An 18,840-nucleotide genomic window follows, 5' to 3' on the forward strand; every position below is an offset into this window, starting at 1 on the left:
TCACCAGTACAGACTTTTGAAGGCAAGAAGGGGAAGGGATTAAATTGAATGGAAAGTCATACCAGCAGCATAAGCAAGGACATAAAGGCAAACTCAAGCTTTTCTACTTTAGACACGCCATGAACTTACCACAACATAAAGTTTAAACTTTTTTTTTCTCTGCACTGAAGTATAATCCATAAATAAAGCATAATTTAATTATTCACACATACTCCAGCTCCAGAGAGCAAACCAATACCTATCCCCATGCAAAATGGTATTTAACTAACGCACAAAAAATCCCTACATTTTCTGAAACAAACAGGTGCAATAAACTCAATCCTTATTCTATTATGGTCCTCACCATTTAATTACACTAATATTAAGTCCTCAGCTGCATCTTGGTGCCTTGTTTATACACACCAAGAGTTTAAGGTGACTGCTTTTGCAAGCTCCTAATGGGTAAAAGAAGAGGAACAAAACCCTTCAGCTATTTCCTGGCTGCAACTGCACACATTAAAAAAAAAAAAATCTAAGCCTAGTGAGACAGCCCATGTAACATCCATTTAATGTGCATGGAAGAAGAAAACTGCTGCAGATCAAAACCAACATAATTTTAGTAAGGCCAAATAATTCCCAGTGAGGTTCCCCACGGCAGATGAGCCAACCCCAGGGTTGGCCACTGCTGATGGGGAGGTCCCATTTCCCCTCTGCTCCCAGCACCACACCCCTTCCCCCTGTTTTATGCCAGGGCCAGCTGACCCATCCATGAGCTGAGCATTCACCAAGCTACCAGAAAACTACCATGGTAAAAGGAAAATAAATAATGAGTAGTGTAGGGAATGTAGAAAAAACATCCCTTTGAGGAGCAAGCAGCTGTCAATCAACTCCAGAAAAGCACTTCATGGTAAGGCTGGAGCCAAACCAACAGCAGGGCTGGAGGAGCAAGGTCACTTTCCATCAGTTATTTTGAGAAACCTGATATTTGTCCCACTGCCCAGCATGCTGACTTAACAGACCAAAATGGCAGAAGACAAAGCCAACAAAAATGAGAGACAATAAAAAAAAAATTCTGAAAGGTTCTTAAGAAAAACCAGTACAAGGCACCCGAAGCTGTGAACCAGACCCAGCGCGAGAAAGGGAGGAGGAAAGGGCTGGGGCAGTCAGGAGGGAAGGGCACACCAGCTTCTCCTCCTCCTCCAGGTAGAGGGAAGCTGCCAACTTCTATCCTGAAATCATATTGTGTGTCAATTACCTTCCACAGTGTTAATAACACATAGGAGAATGGCTTAAGCACACACACTTAAATAAACTAATAAGTCCACAAAGGCAAAATACCTAGTTTCTCAGTAAACAGTTGGGGCTGCACTGCATGTGGATTTTTAATTGACAATTTATCAGCGTATTACTGACACAATGTGATGCATCTTACTAAAAAGGGGCACGTTGATTTTAAAATATACAATACAGCAAGCTCATGTTTGTCTTGATACACTTGATTTCCCTCAGAACTCACTCTTTTCGCTGCATGCTGCTTGGATTAACAGGGACCATTAAGCCAGTATTGAAAACAGTAACATAGATCAGTTTTCTTGAGGTGTAATTGCTACAAGCAGCTGTTAGCTTAGCTAGAATTCGCCACTGTGAAGTCTGGTTGCAATGATAAAACCAGAAAGAGATCAAGAAATTATGCATTTTTAAAAGCACTGTCTCACTCTCAGACATGCCCAGCATCCCAAAGACTGACAGCCACACCTTTGATCCAAAAACCATTTTTTATGCAAGCTACCATGCTCCTTGGGGAAAAAAAAAAAAAAAAAAGTACTTCAAAGCCAGAAGCAGCACCTCATTAGCTATTCAACCCCCTTGTACAAGATTATGAATGTTACCAGTTATCAGAGTATTTAGGCTGACGAAGTTCCTGCCTGTAGTTTCTGGGAGTGTGGTTTGTCCCAGACACGTGGAGCAGCAGCAGCAGCACAGCAGCCAGGTGCCACTGGGAAGCACCTGGAATATTGCTGCCAGCTCACCACTGCAAATTCCTGCCTACAGCACATCTTCCTGAAAGGCCTTACCGCTTCTGTTTGCACAAGTGTAGTACCAAGGGCAGCATCCATCACTTCCTTCAGTGTGTTATTTCAATTGAGTACTCACATTCCTCATTAAAATATTCTTGCATATTTTTCATATGCTGTGTTCTACTACATCTTTCACTATCCTCATTCTGGATATATGGTTTCCCACTAGATTAAAGATTTTCCAGAGCTTCAGTATTGTGCCAAAGCAGTTATTTACTTTTTTTTTTTGATACGTTAGATGAATTGAAACACAAGAGCCCCTAATCCAAAATACATATCTAAGTAGCTCAGTTTAATAATACAAGCTCACCTGCAAAACTTCCCTGTCACAAAGGAAATGAGACTGATAAAGAGCAGGAGCCACACCACAATGTGTGGTTTCAGGGCTCCAGCATGAACTGCTCAGTGTAACCACGTGCTTGTAAATGGTAATTACTGCCAAAATTTAAGGGTATAGTCCAGGTCAAAGGCATTTTTGCTATCCACTAAATATTTCCACACACTTTTACAGTATTTCCTTCAACATAACTTTAAAATGTCGATAAAAGAATTACACCAACGATCTGTTTGGAACTGTTGTGATAATTTTGTAAGGAATATAATTCATACATACAAGTTTTCTTGAAGGACGGGCATGTTCATCTCACACTTGGCATGTCCCACCCAGCATGGAACATCAGCATCTTTTTTAAAATTCACTATTAACTTCTTCTACCAAGTCTGCAGCAAACAAAAGCTTTAATGTGATTCAAGAGCAGTTTCATGATTCTGCATCAGAGAATTATTTGTGGTGTGACCCACTTAAAGATTAAAATGGAAAAGAAATCCCCTCTTTAAAAATGGCAACTTAAGTCAGGGAAAAATTAAATCATAAAGAAAAAAACTCCCACCTGTAACACTGAAAGAACAATGAAGTGAACAAAAAAAAAAAACGGATTCAGAAAAAAAGGGTAAAATTGGAAAAAAATTCAACATAAAAATGAAAATAATAATGTGACTTCTTACACACTTACACTTCTTACTTAATGTAGCTACTTGCTTTCCGAAAATTTCCAAGCAATTAAAACCCTGGCAGTTAATAGCCCTGCTTGTTTCTTTAGCACCAAATGCCATCTGATTCCCTTCATTAAGCAAGCTTCTCTCTTGCCATTCAATTAATTTACTGATCCTTCTGCCTCTTCTAGGGCCCCCTTCTCCAGCAGACACCTGCAGCACCCTGGACAAAGAGAAGGGCAGCTACTGCCACTGGGCTCCACTATCTCACAGCAGCCCCCTAAAACTACATGATACTCTGTGATTTGTACATCATTATAGAAATTGCAGTTTAACATACAGCTACATAAACGTTAAGAAGAAACTGATTTTAAATAGTACTACTGCTTTCAAGGGGCTTCAGAAATCCAGCATAAGCAGAAAAGCTTGTTAATACTAAAGCTTAGGATGTGAAATCCCAGCCTGTCTCCATGTTGAAGGAAATCTTATGACTCAGCTTCTTTCCCTGGTGTGCTGTTTAGAGTTACCCCACCCATCCATTTCCTCACAAACCTTACTGCTATATTGCAATATGGTATACAGACAGGCATGTGAATGCCTCACCCATTCCTTGGGAAGTATATTTAAAAATTATTGAAAACAGTAATGATACTACATCTTATCACAAAAAGCAACTACTGTCTCTAGCACGCTGTGCACAAAAAACCCCAAAGAACTTACCTGAGGCTTCAAGAAAAGTTGTCAGACAATATGCCCACTTCTGCCCAGGTAGAAGCTGAAACCATTTTCTCCTAACCTGGTATTCCAGTCAACTCCCTGTTGGCTCAGTTGCCCATACTGCATCATCACAAACCCCAGAGCATCTGTTACATGACCAAAAATGCAGCAATTCTGTATGTGCCACTTTACCCACCCTTGGAAGCAAAAATGCAAAGCAAGAGTCCCTTTCGTAACTATTTTTAGTCCTTTCCATATATTATTCCCATTCTTTTCCAGAGGTTCTCTTGGTACCAGATTTTCTGATATACATCTAAGGGTCAATTTTGAGAGTGAAGTAGTGGCCAAAGTGGACAGAAGGGTACTGCAGTTTAATTTCTGATTTATTTCACATTATTAAGTACGGCCTAGAGTTCACATATTCCAGTAACTCAAATCAGCTGTGTGGGTGTGAGAAACCACCCAGGTGAAGGATAGGAAACCCCACCAGCACCACAACATCAGCACTGAACTCAAACCAGAAAGCTGGTGCAATGGGCAGGGGGAAAACATCACTTTAAACATGAGCTGGTTACGTGAGGAAAGAGGATGAGAATCCCAAGTACCAGCACAAGAGAAGTGCATGGGCTCTTTTGAGATGTTTTGTTTTGAACAGAAGTTGAGAATAATTAAACTGCAAGAATGGGTCTGAGAATGCTCCAGCCACAATCCTCTAAGGCACAATCTTCTTCAGAGAATATTCTCTCAAACAAAAACCTACACTCAGTAAAGCCATTTTCTAGTAGCACAAATAACAAAGCCTGGGGGGGAAAAAAAACCCAACCAAAATTAATGAAGTATTTACCCAAGTACAGTTTCAATAAGAAGTGTATCACTTTTAAAACTGACTTTAAAGAAATTCAACAGTATTTTTCCCATGGTTTCTCTACTTTCTACCCTGTTCTGTGGCCTGCTAGAAACTTGTAATGCTCAACCTAAGTTTATCAAAGTTCACACAACAAAGTATCAAAGTATCAACACAACATAGCTCTTCATGGAAATTACCTTAAGATCAACAGATTTTTAACAAACATAACCTACAAAAGAATAATATCACTTAAAGAACAACAATATTAAAGCATTAAGATTATCAGCAGTAAAACAGTGACCCTGATATAGCTCAGGAACATCCTAAAAACACTGACGTGGGAACTGGGAAGACACACCAAGGAGTAGCCCTCTTCCCATAGTGATTACTACTGGTCCCCACCATAGGCAGCATAAAATGAACTCCATCCATCTCTGCTTTGCCACACTCTACGTGTGAAGGCTTCCCTTCTAAAATAATCCATTTGGGAGCTCACAATTAAAGACTCTTTAGGTTAGACCACTGTGGAGTTCACCTCAGTTCCACAAACTTTACTAACCAGCTGGGATGACAGGCAATCAAGTATAGCTTAACTACTTGGGTTCACTTTTGTGCAGAAGTAGAGCTGAAACTGAAGTCCAACGAGCACAGCAAGCTGCACTGCAAAGAGCTGGTCAGTCTCTGCAGAGGTGGCTGAAACCACAGCTGACTCCTCAATTCTGCCACTGTCACCTCAACTGCAAGATCTCAGCAGTGTGACACAAAGATTAAAATGTAAATCACTGGGAGATCAATTCTCCTTAATCCGAGCAGATTCTTGCTATATGAAACCAAGACAATTTGGTACATGATTCAATGATCCACACCTCCTCTACAAAAGGGAGCTCCTGACAAATAACCTATGGGACTTATGTACTGAGTCACAGAGAAAGCAGGAGAGGGCAATCAATAAACGACTGAGAATCATGACACCACCATTACTGGGAATCTTTTCCCGTAGTTCATTACATCCTCATTCAGTAAAGGAAAAGAGTTGTTCTGGGCTTTTTCCCTTAAATTATCTCTTAACCTAGTACTAGGACCTGAAGCTGAAGCAGTATCTGTGCTGATCCACACATCATTATTCATCTAACAAATGTGCTTTCTGTCACACTGTATTTTTTTTTTTGCCATGGTGCCTGGCACTTAAAAGACAGTTTTGATGACAATACAAAGGGTTTACTGACACAGCTCTGCTAGCAAATCCTACCTAGTGCAGATACAGCTTAGATTAGTAAAAACCACAACCACTCACCATGATAAAAACTGTGCTAGGGCTTTACTGGTTAAGTACTTTTCTAAAGAGTGCTCTTTCCTTCATACTGCCAGCCAGCATCAGTACACCATCAATCAAGTGTCCAATTTCCACAAGCTAGCTGTGTGGAGGTGCCCTTTAGTACAGAATTCTCGCACAGCTCATCCTCAGACAAAACTCCTGCTTCCTCTTGGGTATGCTGTACCAAGGACAATGTGGCAAAGGGGAACACATCACAAAGAACAGCAAAATCAGAGGCTAGCCAGGAGAAATTTTTCCCCTAATTACTCAAGACCAAGAATTAACTTCGCAGGCATCACTTGAAAAAAAAAAAAATAATAAAGAAAAAAATCAATAAATTACAGGCCACAACACGCCTGTGATATTCAGGTGCACATCTATCTCATTGCTACCAAGACACCAGAGTGAGAAATAAACTCACAAGAAGCAGCTGGCTAAAATCCAGCCTGATACCAGGGTTCAGGAAAGAGACAACACTTTGATAATGTATTATCCCCCCCCAAGGAGTGGTGTTCCTCAGGGGTCACAAGTGGACTGGCACTGTTCAGATGTGTCAGCAACATGGGCAGTGGGATTGAGCACACCCTCAGCAAGGGCTGCTGAGCACACCAGGCTGTGTGGTGCAGCCAACACACTGCAGGGATGGATGCCATCCTCAGGGTCTGCACAAGAGTGAAACTGGGCTCCTGCAAACCTTATGAAGCTCAACAAGCACAGCAACTGCAAGGTCCTGCCTGTGGGACAGGGCAAGCCAAAGCGCAGACACAGTCTGGGCAGAGAACGGATTGAGAGCATCCCTGCCCAAAAGGACTCGGGGGTGGTGATTGATGAGAAGTTCAACATGACATGGCAATGTGCACTGCAGCCCAGAAAGCAACCCGAGCCCTGGGCTGCATCACGAGCAGCGTGGCCAGCAGGGCAAGGGAGGGGATTGTGCCCCTCTACTCCACCCTGGTGAGACCCCAGCTGCAGCGCTGCCCCAGCTCTGGGCCCCAGCAGAGGAGGAGCATGGAGCTGCAGAAACCAGGTCAGAGGAGGCCATAAAGGTGGTCTGAGGGCTGGAGCACCTCTGCAATGGAGACAGGATGAGAGAGCTGGGGCTGCTCAGCTGGAAAAGAGAAGGCTCTGGGGAGACCTTAAAGTACCTTCCAGACCCCAAAAGGGCTACAACAGAGCTGCAGAAGGGCTTCTGACAAGGGAGAATGGCTTCAAACTGAGAGCAGTGAGGGCTGTATTAGATATTAGGCATTAATTGTTCCCTGTGAGGGCGGAGAGGCCCTGGCAAGGGTGCCCAGAGAAGCTGTGGATGCCCCATCCCTGGAAGTGTCCAAGGCCAGGCTGGATGGGGCTCTGAGCAACCTGGTCTGGTGAAAGCTGTCCCTGCCCATGGCAGGGGGGCTGGAGCTGGACAGTCTTGAAGGTCTTTTCCCAGTCCAAACCATTCAATGATTCTATGATAAAATTATCTCCCTTTAAAACTAAACAAACCATTACTAAATAAGTGAGCTGATTTCATGCCAAGATAATAAATAAGCAAGCAAAAAAACTAGACCTTAAAAGATAATTCACTTTGTTTTCCCAAGAAAAGAACCAGCCATTGCAATACAGAAATTTCACATAAGTTATTTCAACATCACTGTATACCTTAAGTGGCGGTAGAAAAGTGTACCTTGCACAATTCCCCTAAATCACCTCTCTTCTACCAGTTTAAATGTTTTGTCCAAATCTTCGAAGTCACTAATGGAATTCAATTTCTGATACATAAAACACACCACATGTCAACTGCCAAGATTGGTGTGCTCTTTTGGGGCAACACAGAGCATAGAAAGATACATTTAATGGCAGAGGTGATGCATCCCAGGATTAAGAGAACTATCCAAGTCACAAACCTTGAGGAGAGATGAGGTGAGATTCATAATATTTAACACCATGCCATTGTATTTTATTTTCACAGATTTTGAGGCAGAGGGATGAGAGTTTCAGCTAAACCATGAGCTCCATGTTATGAAATGCTCTGCAGCATAGGAATCAAAAAGGGGGAATGATCTAGATTGCTCCCAAAATGTGCTCAAGCTCTCGCCATGGCAACCTAATTAAGAGTCCTTCTGATGACTCACAAGACACCAGCCCAAAGATCTATGTTATAGCAGGATACTTCAGCACACACAGTCTGAAAAGCCAGCCATTCCTGAAAAACACAGGTCAAAATCCTTTTTCCTCCTGACACCACCTGAGAGTTCCAGTTACTCAAAGTTATTGTATATTAATGAACACAGAAGATAAACAATGTGTCAGGTGTCTGTGCTGATACATGCTACTTTTCATGTCTTTCTCTTTCTGGGGACACTTCAGTTGTCTATCAGGCTAAGCAATTTCTCTGCTTCTATGAGAGTAACAAATACAAGAAAATAACAACCTTGGAATGGACAGGTTGAAAGTCTTCACCAAAGGTTTAACACCTAAATTTATTCCAGCCAAAACTCACTCAATAGTACCTTACAGCTCCTGCTTGCTGTTAACCAAAAGTTTCTAAAAATATGTTTATATTGAAAGAAAAAGAAGGCTGGAGGGAACTCCACAGCATGAAGTCACCCTTCCAAAAGAAAGGCTTCCCAACTGGTTTGACTTCAAAGCAACTGCAATAGCTGCTGTAGATGTGACTGTCCAAGGCAGAAGAGCCCTGAGGCTTCACAGATGTTACAAACCAGCACTGTTGGTATGTCCCACACAGGACTCAGCACCTCTCCTGAAACACATGCACAGGGGACCCGAAAGGAAAACTGGCTGAGAGCTACCTGGCTACACACAGCATGTGGAAAACAAGGTTTGGAACAAGAAGTGACTAATATTAGGTCAACTAACATAGTGGGAAGCACCTCTGAGGGAGAGTTCCCTTCATTAACCTGCTAAGAAGAACTGGACTGGAAAAGGGAACTATCAAATTGTTTCGCAATACTAAAATAAGAACTCCCTATTTTCCTCTAATGCAATTACACCAAGAGAAACTTGAACACTACAAAAGAGGTCTCCATCTCTACAAGATTACCCAAGGAATGATCTCACATCATATCTGAACTGACCAAAAAAACCCAACCAACAAAACAAACAAACAAAACAAAACAAAAAAACAACAAAAACCAAAACACCCAAAAAACCCCCAAACATTCTTCAGGACAGCAGCTCTCCCAAAAGGTTGACACCAAGCGCAGGTGGAACTTACATTTTAGCTCATACCTACCCTCCTAACATTGTGCATTTTCACTTATTTCAGCTATGTCAGCATCCTGCCAATATCCTTACGGCTATTTGGAAAAACAAAACAAACAAAACAAAAACCCACAACCCTTTAAATTATTAATTGGTGCAGCATTTTAAAATAATTTTATTTAATTAGGGATTACAAAAATTACTTAAATAGGAGTTTACCATACAGTATCATCACTTTCTGTATCACTAAGAGGCTTCAATCAAACAAGAGCCCTTAAATCAAATTACAAATGGTCAAGAAATCAAAATTCCCTCCCTCTCCCTGCTGCCCTCACTGCTTGTGACGCAGTCCATAAACTGTAATGCAACCTTCACACTCCAAAAATTACAAAAATAAAAGGCATGCAGTAACAACTCTGGAATCTTACCAACCATCCACTAGAAACAGAAGTAAATAAGAGGATTTCACAGAATTCAGATGTCTTGTAATCTATTAAAACAATTCTTCACTACCAAGTCAAACAAGATGTTAATAAACAATATAAGAGACACTGTAATTTATGGATTTTCAAACTATCCCCTTTAGCTACTAAAACATAGATTTCAATTTTCCCTTCACAGTCATGTTGAAATTAGTTTAGCTTGGTTATCTAATTTAGGGACATGCTCAAAATCCGGATTTTCTGAGTTTTTGTATAAATCTCAGAGGCATCAATCCGCACCACTGAAAGTTAGAGTACCATAATGAATACAAGAGACAAGGTGAAGAAACTTCTGTTGTGCTTACTAACATTTCTCAATGCTTGCTAGTAATTCTGAAAGTTAAAACCAGCCTATTTCGAGAGAAAAGCTTCTGCATTCCTGGCCAATAATCACTTTCCTTGTGTACTAAAGAGCTCAAGAACAGCTACTTCTGAAACACAGATTTGACATTTCTTCCTAGATTTGACAGTGCTGAAGTCCTCAACCTACATCAACAGGAGGAGTGACTGCCACTGGTAAAGGGAGAACAGAACTACTCAGACTCCACTCCAACAATTCTGAGACCTTACCCAGTACAATTCCTAAGGGAAGCAAGGAGCCTTGCCTCAAAGCAAAACTCTAATCCATCTTTGTTGGATGTAAATTATAAATCCAGCCCCATATGGCGGTTAACATGTTTATATTTTTACATATCCACACACACATGTAAGTTACCAAGCAAGAACAAAAACTCAGTAAACGGTTTATTTCTCTGTCCGAGAGAAAAAGAATGTATATACAGGCAGGAAGTAATAACTACACTCACAAATTAAGAAGCTGGGGAGTTGAAGGCTGTTTGTTTTTTCCAGGTTAAAAGAATGAAGAAAATTGACATGCAATTCTCTCACAGAATTTAAAACTTAAATACATTCATAAGTTTGTCAGCATGCACAAATGCCCTGAAGTTTTTTGTGACTTTTCGGGAAAATATTCCATAACCCTGCAAGGAAGAGGCTCTTTTGGACCTAATGAGGTTAATAAACCCATCACTATAACACATGAGTTAAGGGTAACACCAGACAGCACAGCTATGCCAGGACTCTGCCCAAAATGCTCTGTGAATGGATGCAGTTCCTCAGAGAAAAACTGTTTACTCCAGCTCCACCCTATTACAGAGTTAGTAGTTTGGATATTGCTCAATGTCAATTACAGACACAAAACGGAACTATCTTAGTCAATTCTGATGAGTCAATCTACTGCTTTTCTTAGAGATTACAAATCCAAATAATCACCTCCAGAACAGCGCTTGTTTAGCCAACAGACTATTTTCAAGAAGCTGTCTTTGCTGTCAATCATTACCTCTGTAATTCATGGGAAAAGACTGTTTGCCCTGGTGACTGGAGCTTGTGTTTGCTTTCAGTCATGTTTTAAGACAAGCTGAACTTCTCAGGTTGGTATTTCAACCCTCAAATCCAACAGCCAACACTTGGTTTATAGTTTTACAATTATCTTGATTATTTTAGTTTTCCTCAGTTTTTCCTAAGAGAAGCCTTTACTCATGCCACTGACAAACTACACTAGACTACAAAAAGGAAAATTTCCATAGGAACTTTTCCTTTTTTAAAGCTGCAAAGCAGGCGACAAGGCAGAGGACAGCAAAACCAGGTCTCTTGGACAAGACTCAGGCAGCAGAATTTGATCCCAAATCTTCCTTTCTCATTTGGCAACAAAGAACCCAGGTGCCTATAACGTGGTCACTGGCTGAATGTTCATCTTCTAGAAGGCCAAAAAGAGATTCCAAGGCTAACAACCAATATCACAACATCAGTTCAGGGGCCTAATGGACAAACACCACTATGAATGCTCTGAAACAGCACAGCACTCCCTTTCAGAAAATCACAAACCTCTAGGGCAGGTGCCTTGGAACAGCTAAAATAAAACTGGTTATCTGTGTTTAGGCAACTGAATTTCACATCACAAATGGGTGTCACTGGAAAAAAAGTTTAAGGGAGTGTGTTTCTGAAGTGCTCCACCAGACAACAGTACAAGAAACACCACACACTCAAAGAGAGGAAGAAATTATCTGGGCTTAAGCATCATTCCCTGAAAACGGGGGGAGAAGCACCGTGCTGTTGAAGAACACACTGTGAAATGTACTGTCATGAGTATCTGTGAACCAAAGAAAAACCTTCAAGGACCTGGATCTTCCTATCATCTTTTGCAGTAAAGCGAAAGACCAAATACACTACAACTAAACAAGTACATTCAAAGGATGCTTTGTGCATTGAGCTGAAAAAACCTGGAAACAATTACACAAGGGTTTTGAACCAAATCAGTATAAGTGAAGCAAGGTTTGGGGTATTCGTTAATTTTTGAGCTTAACTTTGCTTTCTCAACATTTGTCTAATATACTACCAAGCATATACAAAGTCTTTATCAAGAACCATGCCTCAAGTGACCTCCTCCAAGGTATCTCTTTAAATTCTCCTGAGAACTTTCTCCATCACTACCCAACTCCAGTCAGAAGAAACTTAGGACTTGAATAGCAGGTGTGACAGGTTAGAAGAACCATGCATTCATGAACTGTGTGGGAGAGACTTCTCAGGCATCCCTGTGTTACACTCAGTGCATGTCTGCATCACTAAGGTCTCTACATTAAAATCCCCAACATTTCCTTTGCTAAAATTCTGCATGTCTGTGAACAGATTTTACTTTTGCTTATTCTTTGTCTCTACATAATATTCAGTAAAGTCAATGTTATGTGGTGGTTAATTTGGTGGTTCATTTTATAAATTATTGCAATACATCAAACAAAAAAAAAATTTCAATCTTTTGCCATCTATCAAACGGAGTATAACCTGCTACATCTGCTAGTAACTTCACATGCAACAGTCAAAAGTAAACTACAACAGCACAAACAACTTTTGCCTCACTTCTACAAGGGTAGCAAAACCTCCTGAAACTGCTTACCCAGGGAAGAGCTCAGAGCCTCCACTGCAGCAGGATGTTCTGAATGGATGATCAGCACACACATCTACCACTCCATACAGGGGGTCACTCAGAACTCACTGTCTATAGACTTTTTCTCAAAGCAAGCTCCTCAGCACATGAGCTGAGAAGCTGTTGTGGCTCTGAACAAATATTTGGAAAAATATATCCATTTCCATGAGGAGCTCCCTAGGTGCACCTGGCCAGGAAAGTAAAAAGAAAATGACAGAGAAAGTTGCAGTCAAACACTGGCTGCGAGAGCTGGCTGGGGTGTCAGAGGGACCTTCAACAACTCTGTGCAGCTGCCTTACCTCCCAAATCTATGCACTGCCATGCTTTACTCAGAAGTCAGTAAATAAAACAATGAAAACTTCTCAGAAAGCTGTGTCTTCAGACGCCAAGCTGGTGGCCTGGACAGCTCTAGCAGCCAGAAAAAGATCACACACTCCACATTTCTGGAAACGTTTCTCCATTTTCTCATTCTGTGTTTTAACACAGATAAACTTCAAAGGAGATAAGGCATCTCACACATGAGTGACTGAACATAACTACTGTTCTCACAGTCACATACATTCAACTCCATGAAAAGCTGACAAACTAATTCCATTTAATTCATAGCCAAGTTCTGTCTTGTCTATTTTTAAGTCTCATGTTTCAAATCTTGCAGGGTTTGCAGTTAAAACAATTTGTTACATTCTCTTAGTAAAATAAAAAAAAAACAAAACAATTTGTTATCAATAATTACTGACTAAAAAATACACTACAGGGCAAGGATCAAAAACACAGAGCAATTTTTCACTGATGCAGCCATTTTCCACACTTGGCAGTATACCTGAATGCTTTAAAATATCCAATGTTTTAAATATCTGTGTAGTAACTCACAAATATCTTCATCCAAAGACGTTTGTGAACTTAGAAAAGCATCTTACACTAATACTACAGTTCTCTCCTAATTATAACTCAACAGTTTTTGAACTGTCTTGCTATATTTAACTTTTTGGTGATGAATTCTCTGAGTGTTTGAAGGGGAGGGAAGGATTACAGAGGAAGTGGATCTTTGGAAAGGAACCTGGAATTTAACAACAAGTAGCAGAATTTCAATAAACAGAAAGATCCCCCAGAATTTTATGCCCTTGTGGATAGGCTTAATATTTGCTTCCTTTTAGCAAATTTGAAGTCAACAGTCATGAACTTTCTGTAGAGTCTTTTGATTACATCAAGCATTGATAGAATACTGAGACCAAGGAAGTCAGAAAGCAAATTGCAGTTGTTTACTTAAACCTAAGCCATTTACTTACTATATTAACACTGTCTGACAAAAAGAGGCCATGGAGGCAGTTGAGGAATGGCCACAGTTATTCCTGTAAACACAGAGAATTTTGGCTGCTTCCAGTTTGGATCAATCCTGAATTCAAGCCTTTATAAGGAGCATTTATACAGAGGCAAATGAAGGTGTTATTTTATCACAAGGTGCAATAAGGAAAGCACATAAATCTGCTCAGGCTAAAGAAAGCCCAAACTCACATGACACCAGTGTAAGCCTTAGGTACTCCCTGATCATGCATTTAACAGCCCAGCTCAAGTCTTTTAAAATAATTCAAGACAGCCTCATCTGCTAATTTAACCTTTGTGTTTGCACTTGGGGGGGTGGGGAGGGATCTCAGCATAAAGTTTCACCTCCTCACTGCAGACATTCAGCTTCCTTTTGGCTCACATCTCTGCACCTCATGGTGCCAGAAGCATGGTATCAAGAGAAAACATGGGCAAAGAGAGAATTAAACAGACAACATTTCAACTGTACAGTGCAGAAATTACAACTTTTGAAAAATATTCAACTCACATTTTTGCTTCGCACTTTATTTACATAAATAGCTGCAGGCTGTTGTGGAACTATTAATTTTGATGGAGCAGATGAGTCAAATCTTATTTTTGATAGGTAAGTGCAAGATGCCTCCAATTAGACAAAGATAATCATACTTTAATAGCTGCTCTTGTAATTAAACCATATTACACAGTGTCACAAGTACAGAAAAGCAGGGCCAGAAGGGAATTCAAAAGGCCACCAGGTTTCTTCCTGCCCCCTGCTTCAAAGCAGCACCAGCTATTACAGCACCTTTCTGAAACTCCACCAAAAAATCATTATTGCAGCAAGTGTCTAAAGCCCCTAAAGCACGTACAGAGATTATCAGCTTTCAGAAATATTTTACACAAAAAATTAGGCTTCAAACAATTAATGTAAAAAAAATCTGCAAAAACTGAACAAAGAAATTATTCAGAAGGAAAAACACTGGCCAGTAATTCTCATATTCACTAAAATGCCATAAAAACTTTAGGCACTGCAGCACATACAGGGCAACAGTCGAGTCTCATTCAACTACCAGCCATTAATTAATAAGAGCTACATGACAGAATGCAAAATAGATACCATTCCCTCCTGAATAAACCAAACAAGGAATTTCAAGAGGCACAGTTTTAATATTATCACACCCCACTGGGAATATACATTTGTCTGGGCTTGATAATACCCAAAGAGCATAATTATCTCTCAAAGACATGCTGTCACAAAATATTACTCAACTGTTACTTTTAGTCGGTCTCCTTTATTTGTAAATACATATATTTTTACAAATATAAATTGCTTCATATAACTGTGTGTTCAACACACAGAACACATCAAAATTTCAGACCTCTGTGTCAACATAAAGAAGACAATGTCATTAAAATTAAGTGAAAAAAATCAGTGCTATCAGCATTCAGAAAAATTCAGCAGCATGCTAGTCCAGATGTACAAACTCACATTCTGAGACTATTCTGCTCAGTCCCAACACCACCAGACATGACCTCCTCCTGTCCCAAGGTACTTCTGTCTGGCCGAGGAAAGCCACAACAACGGGTCTATTACACTACAAATGAGATCCACATTAAATACAAATAAATTTAAGCCAAGTGCATCCTAGCTGGCCGACCCAGTATTTTCTCACACCACAGGAAAACCATGAGGCTAACTGTGAAATACAATATTCTCACAACAGCCAGTCCTCGGCAGGGAGAAACCTATCAAGACACCATCATACCACTTACAGATCACATTAGCTGCCAATTTCTACAGGACAACTAAAAACAAAAAATCAAGTTACTCCTGAGACCAGAACAGGCACCATGCTTATTCTACTTCACAAAATATTTCGTGGCTTTTTTTTTCTTCTGCAGTTAAAGGCATGTGCCACATCAACAGGTATTAGGCAAGAGCTATTAATTAAAGGTACAGAGTGTTTTAAATAGTAAAAATATATTATTTAAAAGCTTCGATACCAAGGTGCAAGCTCAGATGTTAAATTGCCTGACTACATGAACTCTAGGTGTTAAAAAGGAAGACATACTTCCTGATGAACCACACTGCTAAGGATCTTGAATTAGGAGTTCCTAACAGGCAAGTTTAAAAAACCCCACGTACAGGCAAAACCCTACAACATTTTGACATTAATCAAATTTAATTTCTGATCTACACTGAAACTGTCCTTCCACTCATTGTTATTTGCCCCACTGAAACTGAAGAGCCTAGGTCATGTAATTTAATCTTTGACTCATCATGCAAATTAAATCACACCATTCCCACAAGACAGCATATAGGTTTTAAATAAATCCTGGGCACCTACATGATCCTTCACCAGAAATTAAAATTTAAAAAAATTTAAAAACACCAAAACCGGATACATCTCAGTTCAAGTACCGGCAGCGTTCCACGGATTGCAGGGAAAAAAAAAAAAAAAACAACAATGACAAAACTTTTCTTATGCTAGGGAACAGAGACCACGCTTCGTTAGCTGTCTGTGGGGCAGGCTGCAAAGAAAACAGGATCTCGCAGCCCTCCCGCACAACGACCGCTGCGGAGGCCTATCGGGGCTACCAACAGGAACAACAATTGTAGGAAGAGGCCTCGGAGCCGGACCCCGAGAGGCCGCGTAAGGCAGTGCCGGCCCCGCACCTCCGGCCACTCCGCGCGGCCAAACCCGTAACAAAGAGCGGTGGTCGCGGGCAGCGCCCCCGGCCCGGCCCTGCCCCGTGACGGGACAGGCGCTGTCCCTCCGCCCTCCCGGGGAGCGGCCCGAGCGCTGCGGTTCGCTCCGGGGCGAGCCGTGCGCGGCTTTACGTTGATCGTTCCCCGGGCTCGACGTTTGAGGAGCTGGGGGACCGGGGCGCTGCCGCACGGGAAAGCACAGCCCCGGCCGTGCCCTTCCCCTCGGGCTGCCCGGCTGTGCCCCCGGAGCAGCGGCTGCGATCCCCGGGGACGTGCCCTCTGCCCGGGCCGGCGGGACTCGGCCGGTCCCTCCCAGCGCCGAGGGGAGAAACGGGCCCGGAGCGCGGCGGGCACCGGCCGGGCCGCGCTACCCGCGGCCCGCAGAGCACGGCCCAGCCCCGCGCCGGACAATGCCCACGGCTCTCGCCCCCTGCGGCCCCGGCCGCCCCAGTACCTGTGCGTCCGGCGGGCCCCGCCCGCCCGCTGGCGGCTCTCGGCTCCGGCGCTGCGGCTGCGGCAGAGGCGGCGCGGCCCCGGCTCGCCCGGCCCGTCCCCCCCGCCCCGCGCTCACGGCGTCGCACCGGCCCAGCCCTCCCGCCCAAGCTTCCGCCCGCGCCCGCGCCACAGCGCCCCCTGCAGCCGCGGAGGACCCAGGGCGCTGCCGAGCCCTCCGCGCCTTGTCGTTATTTCCTCGTTTTATTGTTCGCGGGGCTTTTTATTGTTATTAGAGTCATGGAGTCACCGAGGTTGGAAGAGACCTTTCAGATCACCCGGTCCAGCCTCCCACCCACTGCCACTGCGCCCCTAAGCCACTAAACCGCATCACCCAGCACCAGGTCCAGGTGCCTGTTGAACGCCTCCGGGGTGGGGGCTCCATCACCTCCGTGGCAATCTGTTCTGATGCCTGACCTCCCGGACAGGGAAAAAGATGTTTCTAATATTTAATCTGATTCTCCCACCTCAGCTTAAAGCCATTTCCTCTGGTCCTCTCACTGAGACAGGGCAGAAGAGACTGGCCCCATCTCTATTACAGCCTCCTGCCAGGGAGCTGTGCAGAGCAAGGGGGTCCCTCCTGAGCTCCTGGAGACTAAACAACCCTGCCTGCCTCAGCCACTCCTCTAAGACAAGTTTTCTAAACTTCTCACAAGCATTGGTGCCCTTCGCTGGACACACTCCAGCACCTCAATGTCCTTTTCCAAGTGAGGGGCCCAAACCTGCGTGCAGAACTCAAGGTGCAACCTCTTCCTTTATTCTTTATTAGCAGTTAGCAGTTTTTGTAAGTATTATTTAAATTGTATTTACTGGTATTTATTCATTTGTTACTTGTGATTACTGTACTTCTCATAATTCCCCCCACCCCACCCCCTGCTGTCCTGCCTTTCTGCAGACCCTTTACACCCTCTGTAGTGTCAAAACTTCTTTTCCACGCTGTGACCCTCAGGGCTTCAGTGCAGGGTTGGAACTTGGCATCATGCCTTGGACATGGGCTGATTGTCCTGATCCATCAGGTGCTGGTGATTTACGGCCTGGAGGTTTTCTGCAGTCCCCAACATGGCATGGTAGGACACCACACTGGTTTTCTGTCCCTGTACTTTATACTCATCTATTATTGTCACTGTGACAAATGCAACTTAGCCTGGATGGAGAAAAGACCTCACCTCTCCCAGCATAGATCAAGTTGATATTGTCCATTAGTACAGTATAATACATTTAAAGTAGAAAATACTTTTTTAATGGTACAAGTCATGAATTTCTTACAAGCCACGAGGTGCAACTTTGCCCCAGGGGGTCTGATGAAGTACCGACATGCAGCCATGTGGGACCTGCTTTCCCAAAATGTCCACGAGCTTCTCGTGAGCTGACAGCTTCTATCTTCAGCTGCTTTTTGATTATGTGTCTCCACACCCCTTTGCTGCACTTCCTCATCTCACTGCTGGGGAGGGTTTGGGTTGGGCTTGTCGATGTTTTCTTGAAGCAGCGTGTTCCTGCTCTGAACTCCACATGACAGTTCCCTGGCTGGTAAACTTCAGATGTCAGTGGGCAGAGCTGCCTTTTGACCTCTTGGGGTTCTTCATCAGCTGCGTGCTTCAGCTCAGACATGGAAAAAATGCATCTGACCACACTTGCAGCCATCCCAGTGTCCAAGAGCAGGGAGTACAAAGGGGCTGGCACTGGGCAGTGGGACTGGGCAGAGGGGCTGGCACTGGGCAGTGGGACCATGCAGCTTGCAGCAGCA

The 18,840-nt window shown here is 42.8% G+C and overlaps 1 protein-coding gene across 1 annotated transcript in view; it reads right to left on the reverse strand.

Moving 5' to 3' along the window:
- CAB39 (calcium binding protein 39) overlaps positions 1-17,148 on the reverse strand; it is a 42,463-nt gene extending 25,315 nt beyond the window's left edge. The window contains exon 1 of the mRNA XM_062499112.1: positions 17,059-17,148. The gene's annotated coding sequence lies outside the window, so the exon portion shown is untranslated. The remainder of the gene's footprint in view (positions 1-17,058) is intronic.
- Positions 17,149-18,840: the final 1,692 nt, after the last annotated feature.

This window comes from Cinclus cinclus, chromosome 10 (genome assembly GCF_963662255.1).
Source record: "Cinclus cinclus chromosome 10, bCinCin1.1, whole genome shotgun sequence".
NCBI lineage: Eukaryota > Metazoa > Chordata > Aves > Passeriformes > Cinclidae > Cinclus > Cinclus cinclus.